General features: G+C 31.2%; 1 long non-coding RNA gene across 1 annotated transcript; it reads left to right on the top strand.

The window, feature by feature from the left end:
- The first annotated feature begins 9,681 nt into the window (after positions 1 to 9,681).
- On the top strand, positions 9,682 to 14,414 carry LOC127734350 (uncharacterized). The gene is made up of 4 exons (XR_007997520.1): positions 9,682 to 10,453; positions 11,941 to 12,013; positions 12,336 to 12,399; positions 13,030 to 14,414. It is a non-coding gene; the product is annotated as an uncharacterized LOC127734350 (long non-coding RNA).
- The last annotated feature ends 1,135 nt before the right edge of the window (positions 14,415 to 15,549 follow it).

The raw sequence follows: 15,549 nt of genomic DNA, 5'->3' as shown, positions 1-15,549 counted from the left end.
ATTTTATATATTTTCATGTATATGGTTTGGCTGTGCGGGACATACATATTTGCAGCCACAACTGGTCAGAATGGGGACGTTAAATCTTATGCCTCGTGTAAAGAGAGTGGCACGCTCTTTGCACCTTAAGAAACCTTGCAACAACTCTTTGAGGGGTCCCAAGGTGACCTGTTGCAAGGCTAAATTTCAGTCCTTATCCAATATTCCCTCATTTCCCGTGGCAGTTTAAATTTTGCCAACCTTAACCACGGACGCCCCTATTACAGAACCTACCTATTGTATTTATTGTTAATTTGTTCTCGTCCTGAAAATGCATGAAATATTTGCCACTGGACGTTAAGCAACCAACAATCAATCAATCATGTATATGGTTGTATATATATTTATTTTTTATAAAGGTTTCTTCAAAGAACTGATGGTAAGGTATCTGTGGAACCGTAGCTCTTAGGTCTTTATAATATATCATAAGGACCTAATTAAGAGCTACGGTTTGGCACCTAATAGTAAGATTGGTTGATTTATTTTATTTTATATATTTTCATCTTTATTGTTGTATATATATTTATTTTTTATATAGGTTTCTTCAAAGAATTGATGGTAAGGTAGCTGCGGAACCATAGCTCTTAGGTCTTTATAATATATCATAAGGACTTAATTAAAAGCTATGGTTAGGCACCTAATAGTAAGATTGGTTGATTTATTTCATTTCATATATTTTCATGTATATGGTTGTATATATATTTATTTTTTATATAGGTTTCTTCAAAGAATTGATGGTAAGGTAGCTGCGGAACCGTAGCTCTTAGAGCTAATTTAAACCTATGGTTCCGCACGTAATAGCAAGATTGGTTGATTTATTTCATTTTATATATTTTCATATATATGGTTGTATATATATATATTTTTTATATAGGTTTCTTCAAAGAATTGACAGTAAGGTAGCAGCAGAACCATAGCTCTTAGGTCTTTATAATGTATCATAATGACCTAATTAAGAGCTACCGTTTGGCACCTAATAGTAAGATTGGTTGATATATTTCATTTTATATATTTTCATGTATATTATTGTATATATATTTATTTTTTATATAGGTTTCTTCAAAGAATTGATTGTAAGGTAGCTGCGGAACCATAGCTTTTAGGTCTTTATAATATATTATAAGGACCTAATTAAGAGCTACGGTTCCGCACCTAATAGTAAGATTGATTTATTTATTTCATTTTATATATTTTCATATATATGCTTGTATATATATTTATTTTTATGTAGGTTTCTCCAAAGAATTATTGGTAAGGTAGCTGCAGAACCTTAGCTCTTAGGTCTTTATGATATATCATAAGGACCTAATTAAAAGCTACAGTTCAGCACCTAATAGTAAGATTGGTTGATATATTTAATTTGATTTATTTTCATGTATATTGTTGTATATATATTTATTTTTTATATAGGTTTCTTCAAAGAATTGATGGTAAGATAGCTGCGGCAACGTAGCTCTTAGGCTTTATTATATATCATAATGACCTAATTAAAAACTACGGTTCCACACCTAATAGTAAGATTGGTTATTTCATTTTATATATTTTCATGTATATGGTTTGGCTGTGCGGGATATACATATTTGCAGCCACGACTGGTCAGAATGGGGACGTTAAATCTGATGCCTCGTGTAAAGAGAGTGCCACGCTCTTTGCACGTTAAGAAACCTTGCAACAACTCTTTGAGGGGTCCCAAGGTGACCTGTTGCAAGGCTAAATTTCAGTCCGTATCCAATATTCCCTCATTTCCCTTGGCAGTTTAAATTTCGCCAACCTTAACCACGGACACCCCTATTACAGAACCTACCTATTGTATTTATTGTTAATTTGTTCTCGTCCTGAAAATGCATGAAATATTTGCCACTGGACGTTAAGCAACCAACAATCAATCAATCATGTATATGGTTGTATATATATTTATTTTTTATAAAGGTTTCTTCAAAGAACTGATGGTAAGGTATCTGTGGAACCGTTGCTCTTAGGTCTTTATAATATATCATAAGGACCTAATTAAGAGCTACTATTTGGCACCTAATAGTAAGATTGGTTGATTTATTTCATTTTATATATTTTCATCTATATTGTTGTATATATATTTATTTTTTATATAGGTTTCTTTAAAGAATTGATGGTAAGGTAGCTGCAGAACCATAGCTCTTAGGTCTTTATAATATATCATAAGGACTTAATTAAAAGCTACGGTTCGGCACCTAATAGTAAGATTGGTTGATTTATTTCATTTCATATATTTTCATGTATATGGTTGTATATATATTTATTTTTTATATAGGTTTCTTCAAAGAATTGATGGTAAGGTAGCTGCGGAACTGTAGCTCTTAGAGCTAATTTAAACCTACGGTTCCACACGTTATAGTAAGATTGGTTGATTTATTTCATTTTATATATTTTCATGTATATTATTGTATATATATTTATTTTTTATATAGGTTTCTTCAAAGAATTGATGGTAAGGTAGCTGCGGAACCATAGCTTTTAGGTCTTTATAATATATCATAATGACCTAATTAAGAGCTACGGTTCTGCACCTAATAGTAAGATTGGTTATTTCATTTTATATATTTTCATGTATATGGTTTGGCTGTGCGGGATATACATATTTGCAGCCACGACTGGTCAGAATGGGGACGTTAAATCTGATGCCTCGTGTAAAGAGAGTGCCACGCTCTTTGCACGTTAAGAAACCTTGCAACAACTCTTTGAGGGGTCCCAAGGTGACCTGTTGCAAGGCTAAATTTCAGTCCCTATCCAATATTCCCTCATTTCCTGTGGCAGTTTAAATTTCGCCAATCTTAACCACGGACGCCCCTATTACAGAACCTTCCTATTGTATTTATTGTTAATTTGTTCTCGTCCTGAAAATGCATGAAATATTTGCCACTGGACGTTAAGCAACCAACAATCAATCAATTATGTATATGGTTGTATATATATTTATTTTTTATAAAGGTTTCTTCAAAGAACTGATGGTAAGGTATCTGTGGAACCGTAGCTCTTAGGTCTTTATAATATATCATAAGGACCTAATTAAGAGCTACGGTTTGGCACCTAATAGTAAGATTGGTTGATTTATTTCATTTCATATATTTTCATGTATATGGTTGTATATATATTTATTTTTTATATAGGTTTCTTTAAAGAATTGATGGTAAGGTAGCTGCGGAACCATAGCTCTTAGGTCTTTATAATATATCATAAGGACCTAATTAAAAGCTACAGTTCAGCACCTAATAGTAAGATTGGTTGATATATTTAATTTGATTTATTTTCATGTATATTGTTGTATATATATTTATTTTTTATATAGGTTTCTTCAAAAGATTGATGGTAAGATAGCTGCGGAAACGTAGCTCTTAGGCTTTATTATATATCATAATGACCTAATTAAGAGCTACGGTTCCGCACCTAATAGTAAGATCGGTTATTTCATTTTATATATTTTCATGTATATGGTTTGGCTGTGCGGGATATACATATTTGCAGCCACGACTGGTCAGAATGGGGACGTTAAATCTGATGCCTCGTGTAAAGAGAGTGCCTCGCTCTTTGCACGTTAAGAAACCTTGCAACAACTCTTTGAGGGGTCCCAAGGTGACCTGTTGCAAGGCTAAATTTCAGTCCCTATCCAATATTCCCTCATTTCCCGTGGCAGTTTAAATTTCGCCAACCTTAACCACGGACGCCCCTATTACAGAACCTACCTATTGTATTTATTGTTAATTTGTTCTCGTCCTGAAAATGCATGAAATATTTGCCACTGGACGTTAAGCAACCAACAATCAATCAATCATGTATATGGTTGTATATATATTTATTTTTTATAAAGGTTTCTTCAAAGAACTGATGGTAAGGTATCTGTGGAACCGTAGCTCTTAGGTCTTTATAATATATCATAAGGACCTAATTAAGAGCTACGGTTTGGCACCTAATAGTAAGATTGGTTGATTTATTTCATTTTATATATTTTCATCTATATTGTTGTATATATATTTATTTTTTATATAGGTTTCTTTAAAGAATTGATGGTAAGGTAGCTGCAGAACCATAGCTCTTAGGTCTTTATAATATATCATAAGGACTTAATTAAAAGCTACGGTTCGGCACCTAATAGTAAGATTGGTTGATTTATTTCATTTCATATATTTTCATGTATATGGTTGTATATATATTTATTTTTTATATAGGTTTCTTTAAAGAATTGATGGTAAGGTAGCTGCAGAACCATAGCTCTTAGGTCTTTATAATATATCATAAGGACTTAATTAAAAGCTACGGTTCGGCACCTAATAGTAAGATTGGTTGATTTATTTCATTTCATATATTTTCATGTATATGGTTGTATATATATTTATTTTTTATATAGGTTTCTTTAAAGAATTGATGGTAAGGTAGCTGCAGAACCATAGCTCTTAGGTCTTTATAATATATCATAAGGACTTAATTAAAAGCTACGGTTCGGCACCTAATAGTAAGATTGGTTGATTTATTTCATTTCATATATTTTCATGTATATGGTTGTATATATATTTATTTTTTATATAGGTTTCTTCAAAGAATTGATGGTAAGGTAGCTGCGGAACCGTAGCTCTTAGAGCTAATTTAAACCTACAGTTCCACACGTAATAGTAAGATTGGTTGATTTATTTCATTTTATATATTTTCATGTATATGGTTGTATATATATTTATTTTTTATATAGGTTTCTTCAAAGAATTGATGGTAAGGTAGCTGCGGAACCATAGCTCTTAGGTCTTTATAATATATCATAATGACCTAATTAAGAGCTACGGTTCCGCACCTAATAGTAAGATCGGTTATTTCATTTTATATATTTTCATGTATATGGTTTGGCTGTGCGGGATATACATATTTGCAGCCACGACTGGTCAGAATGGGGACGTTAAATCTGATGCCTCATGTAAAGAGAGTGCCATGCTCTTTGCACGTTAAGAACCCTTGCAACAACTCTTTGAGGGGTCCCAAGGTGACCTGTTGCAAGGCTAAATTTCAGTCCCTATCCAATATTCCCTCATTTCCCGTGGCAGTTTAAATTTCGCCAACCTTAACCACGGACGCCCCTATTACAGAACCTACCTATTGTATTTATTGTTAATTTGTTCTCGTCCTGAAAATGCATGAAATATTTGCCACTGGACGTTAAGCAACCAACAATCAATCAATCATGTATATGGTTGTGTATATATTTATTTTTTATATAGGTTTCTTCAAAGAACTGATGGTAAGGTATCTGTGGAACCGTAGCTCTTAGGTCTTTATAATATATCATAAGGACCTAATTAAGAGCTATGGTTTGGCACCTAATAGTAAGATTGGTTGATTTATTTCATTTTATATATTTTCATCTATATTGTTGTATATATATTTATTTTTTATATAGGTTTCTTTAAAGAATTGATGGTAAGGTAGCTGCAGAACCATAGCTCTTAGGTCTGTATAATATATCATAAGGACTTAATTAAAAGCTACGGTTCGGCACCTAATAGTAAGATTGGTTGATTTATTTCATTTCATATATTTTCATGTATATGGTTGTATATATATTTATTTTTTATATAGGTTTCTTTAAAGAATTGATGGTAAGGTAGCTGCGGAACCATAGCTCCTAGGTCTTTATAATATATCATAAGGACTTAATTAAAAGCTACGGTTCGGCACCTAATAGTAACATTGGTTGATTTATTTCATTTCATATATTTTCATGTATATGGTTGTATATATATTTATTTTTTATATAGGTTTCTTCAAAGAATTGATGGTAAGGTAGCTGCGGAACCGTAGCTCTTAGAGCTTATTTAAACCTACGGTTCCACACGTAATAGTAAGATTGGTTGATTTATTTCATTTTATATATTTTCATGTATATGGTTGTATATATATTTATTTTTTATATAGGTTTCTTCAAAGAATTGACAGTAAGGTAGCAGCGGAACCATAGCTCTTAGGTCTTTATAATGTATCATAATGACCTAATTAAGAGCTACCATTTGGCACCTAATAGTAAGATTGGTTGATTTATTTCATTTTATATATTTTCATGTATATTATTGTATATATATTTATTTTTTATATAGGTTTCTTCAAAGAATTGATGGTAAGGTAGCTGCAGAACCATAACTCTTAGGTCTTTATAATATATCAAAAGGACCTAATTAAGAGCTATGGTTCCACACCTAATAGTAAGATTGATTTATTTATTTCATTTTATATATTTTCATATATATGCTTGTATATATATTTATTTTTTATATAGGTTTCTCCAAAGAATTATTGGTAAGGTAGCTGCGGAACCTTAGCTCTTAGGTCTTTATGATATATCATAAGGACCTAATTAAGAGCTACAGTTCGGCACCTAAAAGTAAGATTGTTTGATATATTTAATTTGATTTATTTTCATGTATATTGTTGTATATAGTTATTTTTTATATATGTTTCTTCAAAGAATTGATGGTAAGGTAGCTGCGGAACCTTAGCTCTTAGGTCTTTATGATATATCATAAGGACCTAATTAAGAGCTACGGTTCGGCACCTAATAGTATGATTGGTTGATATATTTAATTTAATATATTTTCATGTATATTGTTGTATATATATTTATTTTTTGTATAGGTTTCTTCAAAGAATTGATGGTAAGGTAGATGCGGAACCGTAGCTCTAAGGTCCTTATGATATTGTTTGACTATTTGAGGACCATCTATGTTTAATAAATATCATAAGGACCTATGAGCTATGGTTCCGCAGCTATAAATAATATGGTTGGTTGATCTATTTCATTTTATATATTTTTATGTGTATTGTATATGTATTTATTTTTTATATAGGTTGCTTCAGAGAATTGATGGTAAGGTAGCTGCGGAACAGTAGCTCTTAGGTCTTTATGATATTTTTTGACTACTTCAGGACCATCTATGTTCAATAACTATCATAAAGACCTAAGAGCTACAGTTCCGAACTAATAGTAAGGTTGCTTGATTTATTTCATTTTATATATTTTCATGTATATGGTTGTATATATATTTATTTTTCATATAGGTTTCTTGAAAGAATTGATGGTAAGGTAGCTGCGGAACCGTATCTCTTAGGTCTTTATAATATATCATAATTTAAGGATTTATTAAGAGCTACGGTTCCACAACTTATAGTGAGATAGGTTGATTTATTTATTTTTATATATTTTCATGTGTATGGTTGTATATATATTTATTTTTTAATAGGTTTTTTCAAAGAATTGATGGTAAGATAGCTGCAGAAATGTAGCTCTTAGGTCTTTATGATATATCATAAGGACCTAATAGTAAGATTAGTTTATTTATTTCATTATATATATTTTCGTGTATATTGTTATATATATATTTATTTTTTATATACTGGTAGGTTTCTTCAAAGAATTGATGGTAAGGTAGCTGCGTAACCGTAGGTCTTAGGTCTTTATAATATATCATAAGGACCTAATTAAAAGCTATGGTTCAGCACCTAATAGTAAGATTGGTTGATTTATTTCATTTTATATATTTTCATGTATATGGTTCTATATATATTTATTTTTTATATAGGTTTATTCAAAGAATTGATGGTAAGGTAGCTGCAGAACCCTAGCTCTTAGGTCTTTATGATATATCATAAGGACCTAATTTAGAGCTACGGTTCTGCACCTAATAGTAAGATTTTTGTTGATTTATTTCATTTTATATATATTCATGTATATTATTGTATATATTTTTATTTTTTAATAGGTTTCTTCAAAGAATTGATGGTAAGATAGCTGCGGAAACATAGTTCTTAGGTCTTTATGATATATCATAAGGACCTAATTAAGAGCTACGGTTCCACACCCTAATAGTAAGATTAGTTGATTTATTTCATTATATATATTTTTTTTTATATAGGTTTCTTCAAAGAATTGATGGTAAGGTAGCTGCGTAAACGTACCTCTTAGGTCTTTATAATATATCATAAGGACCTTAAATTTAGAGCTATGGTTCCGCCCCTAATAGTAAGATTGGTTGATTTATTTCATTTTATATATTTTCATGTATATGGTTGTATATATATTTATTTTTTTAAATAGGTTTCTTCAAAAAATTGATGGGAAGGTAGCTGCAGAACCATACCTCTTAGGTCCTTATGATATTTTTTGACAATATGAGGACTATCTATGTTCAATAAATATCATAAGGACCAAAGAGCTATAGTTTGCAGCTATAAATAATATGGTTGGTTGATCTATTTCATTTTATATATTTTCATGTGTATTGTTGTAATTTTATATATATTTATTTTTTATATAGATTTCTTGAAAGAATTGATGGTAAGGAAGCTGCGGAACCGTAGCTCTTAGGTCTTTATAATATATCATAAGGACTTAATTAAGAGCTTCGGTTCCGCACCTAATAGTAAGATCGGTTGATTTATTTCATTTTATATATTTTCATGTATATGGTTGTATATATATTTATTTTTTATATTGGTTTCTTCAAAGAATTGATGGTAAGTAGCTGCGGAACCATAGCTCTTAGGTCTTTATAATATATCATAAGGACCTAATTAAGAGCTACGGTTCCACACCTAATAGTAAGATTGGTTGATTTATTTCATTTTATATATTTTCATGTATATTTTATATATATTTATTTTTTATATAGGTTTCTTCAAAGAATTGGTGGTAAGGTAGCTAGGGAACTGTAGCTCTTAGGTCATTATGATATTTTTTGACTATTTGAGGACCATCTATGTTCAATAAATATCATAAGTACCAAAGAGCTATGGTTCCGCAGCTATAAATAGTATGGTTGGTTGATCTATTTCACTTTATATATTTTCATGTGTATTGTTGTTTATATATTTTTTTTTTATATAGGTTTCTTGAAAGAATTTGATGGTAAGGTAGCTGTAGAACCGTAGCTCTCAGGTCCTTATGATATTTTTTGACAACCGGGTAATTGAGGACCATCTATGTTCAATAAATATCATAAGGACCAAAGAGCTATGGTTCTGCAGCTATAAATAGTATGGTTGGTTGATCTGTTTCATTTTATATATTTCCATGTGTACTGTTGTATATATATATATATTTATTTTTTATATAGGTTTCTTCAAAGAATTGATTGTAAGGTAGCTGCGGAACCTTTACTTGCTCTTAGGTCTTTATGATATTTTTTGACTATTTGAGGACCATATATGTTCAATAAATATCATAAGGACCTAAGAGCTATGGTTCCGCAGCTATAGATAGTAAGGTTGGTTGATCTATTTCATTTTATATATTTTCAAGTATATTGTTGTATCTGTATTTATATTTTATATAGGTAACTTCAAAGAATTGATGGTAAGGTAGCTGTGAAACGGTAGCTCTTAGGTCTTTATGATATTTTTTGACTATTTGAGGACCATCTATGTTCAATAAATATCATAAGGACCTAAGAGCTACGGTTCCGCAGCTAATAGTATGGTTGGTTGATTTATTGCATCTCGTATATATTTTCATGTATATGGTTGTATATATATTTATTTTTTATACAGGTTACTTCAAAGAATTGATGGTAAGGTAGCTGTGGAACTGTAGCTCTTAGGTCCTTATGATATTTTTTGATTATTTGAGGACCATCTATGTTCAATAAATATCATAAGGACCTAAGAGCTACGGTTCAGCAGCTCAAAGTTAGGTTAGTAGATCTATTTCATTTTATATATTTTCATTTGTATGGTTGTATATATATACTAGTCAACAAAAGAAATGATACAAGGCAACGTATTTTCCATATATAATGAAATTGGATACACTGCACCAAGGTAAATAATTGCCCAATTGGTCTAATATTTACAAAGTGTTATATTCTTACCAAAATCATTGATTTAAGGGAAATACATGAATTTTTTGTTGATGCCATTTTATTTCAAAAATCGTATTTTCACCCAAAAATTCAAAAATCGATATTAGAACTTAAACTTATGCATGGTCTGCTTAAAATTTTGAATGCCTTTGCAGATATCTGAATACTTAATTTTCATCTTCGAAATTAAGTGCTGACTTTTGTCATCATTTTCCGCAAAATAAATTTGACCCCTATGTTATATAACACGGTAGTTTCTCACTTTCCAATTTGGTCAGATTCTTTTAATCATATGCATTTGCTTTGGATAATTTAACAGTTTTTCCTGTTTTATTATATTTCATGATAAATTGGAGTTCAAACTTGTGTATCGTTACTTTTGTTGACTAGTATATTTATATTTCATTTCAGAGTTCACTCACAGATGTTTAATTTGTAATTTTGGAATTTTGCAGATTCAGCTTAGAGAGGATTTTTCAGTAGTCGACCTTTAATATGGCTAATAGACCAGGAAGAGTGGCATATAGATTAGGCGGGTGGGGAGCAAGAAGGTGAACTGTGGTTTATTTTTATCAATAGTACCGCTTAAGTCGACGCTAGGGGCCGTCTTGACCTTGTTGTAGGGTGTGAATGATTAGTTCATTGTTGAAGACCCTACATCAATGGTCAAGATGAAGAACAGGAATAAAAGCCCTGTTCATTGATAATTTTCTATGTTTTCTATGTATTGTGGTGCGATTTTGTCCCATGTACATTTACTCCATATCCTTTCATTTTCTATTCCGTAACTCTATACTCTATACTATACTCTATACTCTATATATTTTATTTTTATCACAGATGAAGCTAAATCTACTGTAAGCTTTTAAGAGAGCCTGCTTTGATAGAAGTGACAACAATTTTTCAAACATCACTAATCTTTATTATTTGTTTCCATTACAGAGTTCTTACAGAGATATATAGGTTACAATACTGTCTTTATTATTTCTGATGGTCTTTATATGTCCTATGTGTGTAATTGTTTGTCTTAAAGAAATAAAATATGGTATTGACTATTGATTTCAATGGGATAAAACACAAAGAAGAAATCAACTTAAATACCTCGATTTTTCTTATAGATTGGATTTGAGTAGGCATTCATATTTTCCCGCAAAACGAGAGAGCAAGGACCAATAACTCTGCATGTATCTGTATATAATCTTCACCTCCTTATAGGAGATTGCAATCGTTCTTGAGATATTCTTCCGCATGCGTTAATACAATTTTTTCTGTACGTCTGCATAGATATTAATAATTTTTCCTTACATACATATAAAACATTTTAATATTATTAAATTATGTTCTAAAAAAAATATTTGATGAGTATTCATTGAAGAAATGAATTTATAGCAAGCGATAAGGAATGTTATTTTGCACTCGATGATGTCGGCGTATTTATCATGTTTATAGATCGGTTAAAAACCCAAAACTAATTTACATAATGGAAATTTAGGCAATAGCAATACACCGGAATGACCTCACGGTCATCCGCTGTAAAAATAACTGTATTAGACATATTATAAATGTTTTTCTCACAGTAGCCATGTGAAGGGTGAGAACATATTTTCCAAGTCAGAAAACTGAAAACTAAAAGTTGTGAAAACATCTAGCTACCCGACGGAGAATTATTTTACCAGTTTAATATTTAAAGATACATGTACTAAGTATATTAACAAGATTTTCTATTAAAATAGCAATAGTAAATCCTGAGGTTGGAATAGAACTTCCAAGGGGAGGCAAATTCAATAAACAAGATTTGTTAATTTAATGGGAGATAACTCTGTAAAATATGCAGATTTTAATGCAGTTGAAATTCAAATCATTATTCTTTGACTTCCTTTTTTTCCCATCTTTATATTAATTTTACAAACTTAGGTGTTGATGTTATACTATTGTGAACATGTAGTAAGAAATCAAAACAATATTTAGTAAATGTTTATGTTGACAGAAATGGATTTATAAAATATATAATAATGTATCCATTTGAATTCCTTTTTAGGTTCTTTCTGTACGTGACATGTTTTCATGGTGTTGGGAATTAGACTTTGGGGTCTAATACATCTAAAAGGAAGGTAAGTACCAGAATGTTATTCCAGTTTTGAAGAGGAAAAAAAAAACATGTATTATAAAATTTCTTTGGAAAATTCTCTCTAGGCTTTTAGGAGTTGGTCAGGTCTACTCTCTCATTTATCAGTGCCAGTATATAAAACTTAATTTTAGGATCTGATGCAATTACATAAAAGTTTGCTGGGTTGCTGGATAGCTGTCTAATCCACATGTTCTCAACATCTATTACACATTTATAGACTACCAGTATTTATATTAAATATATATAAGTATACCAACAATGATCAGTTTAAACAATTTTTGATGATGAGGCATTTTATATTTCAGGTTAACATCACAGTTGGTCCGTAAGGATTGAGGTTGGGAATGGCAATTGGAGCTGACTTTTATGGTAAGAATTAGTACATAGATTTATGAACTATTCAACTTAGAGAATGTCACTAGAATTTTTCATGTTATAAGTGTATGTATAATTTGGAAGGGGGTATCAAGATACAAAAAAGGGAAGTCAAAGATTTGAATTTTGGATATCTTCTCTCTGTTTTTTTTTATGTAAATTAATCCCGCTATATATATAGAAATTAAGAAATGTAGTATTATTGCCAATGAGACATTAATCAACCAGAAACCACATGACAAGGATGTTAGCAACTATAGAATGCCATTCTATGGTCTTCAACAATGAGCAAAACCTATTCTGTATTGTAAGCTATATAAGGCCCCAACATGGCAAAATATGAAATAATTCATATGAGAAAACCAATGACTTTATAGGATAAAACAATAAACAAACAAAAAATATGATAGACAACAAACAACGACTTGTTTTTCATCTTTTTTTGCCAACAAAGACTGGAAGTCTAAAAGTTATGTCCACTAGTCACTTTAAAGCTAGGTAAAGAAATGTTATATGCATCATAATTGTAATGTCCAGTTAATTATTCTTTTGCATTAAATATTGTTTCAATTATTTTCACATAGTTTTGACAGATATGTTTAAGAATGAATATTTCTTTTTCAGGTAACTTTAACAGTGGCTGCATGAAAATGATTGGGTGACTGTACCAGTAAAGAATGTAATTCAGACAATTTTTGTGTATGTTTGAGAAAATGTTTATAATTTTTTACAAAAAAAAAAATAGTGTAAAGATTTTCCATTTTCAACAAGATTGTAAGTTATAGATAACTTATTTTGAATTTTAAAATCTCTCTTTTTACCATTAAAACCAAAGGATATACTCAGGTAGCTCTACTCATGTCCATTCTTGACAATTTTTTTGTCATGCATATTGATACTGAACTGGTTTTTGTCTCACCTTGACGGAGTCGAAAAGCGAGACATAGGTATGCTGTTTCTGGCGGCGGCGGCGGCGTCAACAATGTATTAGTTTGTGATTAGGTCTAGTTTATGGTGAATCACTAGCGGTAGGTCAATGATATTTGGTATGCAGTTGAATTAGCATTGGCACATCTCATTACCATGGAGATTATTTGGCCCTGCCCCCTCAGTCATGGTTTATTGACTTTGAAACTTTGCTTAGTTTTCATGTATTAGTTTGTGATTAGGTCAGTTTATGGGGAACCACTAGTGGTAGGTCAATGATATTTGGTATGCAGTTGTATAAGCATTGGCATAACTCATTTCCATGAAGATTATTTGGCCCCGCCCTTCAGTCATGGTCTATTGACTTTGAAACTTTTGCTTAGTTTACAAGTTAGTATTTATGTTTAGGTTTCTTTAAAGGGAATGACTTATGAAAAGTCAATGGTATTTGGTATGCAGTCGTATTAGCATTGGCTTATCTCATTTCCATGGAGATTGTTTAGCCCTGTACCTTTAGTCATGGTTCATTGACTTTGAATATTTGCATAACTTACATGTAAAAGTATTGTTATTTTAATTTCAACATTTGCATTATCAAAATAACAAATAGGCGAGACATATCTCTGTGTTAACAGTTTATTGGTATGTATAGTTTTGTTTTGAGTTCATAGTTCAGATTGTATTCATTATTTTTTTCCCCCTGTGGCTAGATTTAATTGGTACTTTGAAAATGAATTGAAATTGACCACTTTTATTTGAAGACCTACTCTTTTAGATATATTAATAATGGTCCATGTCTAGTCAAAACACTTCCAGAAGTTAAGAATGGAGAATCTTAAAATAAAAGAAAAAATGAAATGTATATTTTGGCTTTCACCGTTGTTAAATATATATCTGTTCCGAATGTTTTTGTTTTTTTATGCCCCTGCCATAGAGAAAGGAGGCATTAAGTGTTACCCTTGATGTCCTTCTGTCCTTTTGTTGTTCCTTTTGTCCCATTTTTGTTTCCGCACTATTTTTTAAGAGTAATGCCCCTTTATCAGTTGGAAAATTGCAAATTTGGGCATTGAGTCACTAAATTTTACTAGAGTTACCGGGTATGCTCCTTTTTAAAAATTTTAAAATTGCAAAGCTTGAGCAAGGGCATAGTGTCCTCAGACACATTCTTCTTTTATTTTTTAGCTGAGTTTGATATAATTTATATTTTTATCAATTGTTTTGTTCTGAATAATTATACATTTTTTTATACTGTCTAAAGTATACTTCCTGAGACGGTCTTCAGAGCATTAGGTTTTGGACTCAGGTTTCCAAAATTTTCCCACTACAAATTCAGTTTTTATACGACCGCAAAAAAAATTTTGTGGTCGTATATTGGTATGACGTTGGCGTCGTCGTCGACGTCCGAAGACACATTAGTTTTCGCACTCTAACTTTAGTTTTAGTGAATGGATCTCAATGAAATTTTATAATAAGGTTCAATACCACAAAAGGAAGGTGGGGATTGATTTTGGGGGTTATGGTACCCACAGTTAAGGAATTAGGGGCCCAAAAGGGGCCAAAAATAAGTATTTTTGGAACTTCCAGACATAACTTGTGTGTAAGTGTATGGATCTCTCTGACATTGTACCACAAGGTTTCATATCACAAAGGGAATGCTGGGATTGATTTTGGGGGTAATTGCTCCAAATTTTAGGAATTAGGGGCCAAAAAGGGGCAAAAAACAAGCATTTTTCTAGTTTCATGACAATAACTTGTGTGTAAGTGTATGGATCTCTCTGATATTGTATCACAAGGTTCCATATCACAAAGGGAATGCTGGGATTGATTTTGGGGGTATTTGCCTCAAAGTTTTTGGAATTGGGGGCCAACAAAGGGCCAAAAAACAAGCATTTTTTCTAGTTTCATGACAATAACTTGTGTGTAAGTGTATGGATCTTTATAAAATTGTACTGCAAGGTTCCATATCACAAAGGGAAACCTAGGTTTGAGTTTGGGGGTAATTGCCCTAAACGTTTAGGAATTTGGGGCCAAAAAACAAGCACTTTTCTAGTTTCAAGACAATAACTTGTGTTCAAGTGTATGGATCTCTCTGAAATTGTACTGGTAGGTACCATACCACAAAGGGAAGGCTGGGATTGATTTTGGGGGTAATTCCCTCAAAATTTTAGGAATTAAGGGCCATAAAGGGGCAAAAAAAATCATTTTTCTAGTTTCAGG

Source organism: Mytilus californianus, unplaced genomic scaffold (assembly GCF_021869535.1).
Source record: "Mytilus californianus isolate M0D057914Y unplaced genomic scaffold, xbMytCali1.0.p SCAF_3, whole genome shotgun sequence".
NCBI lineage: Eukaryota > Metazoa > Mollusca > Bivalvia > Mytilida > Mytilidae > Mytilus > Mytilus californianus.
This window is presented reverse-complemented; position numbering and strand designations above follow the sequence as displayed.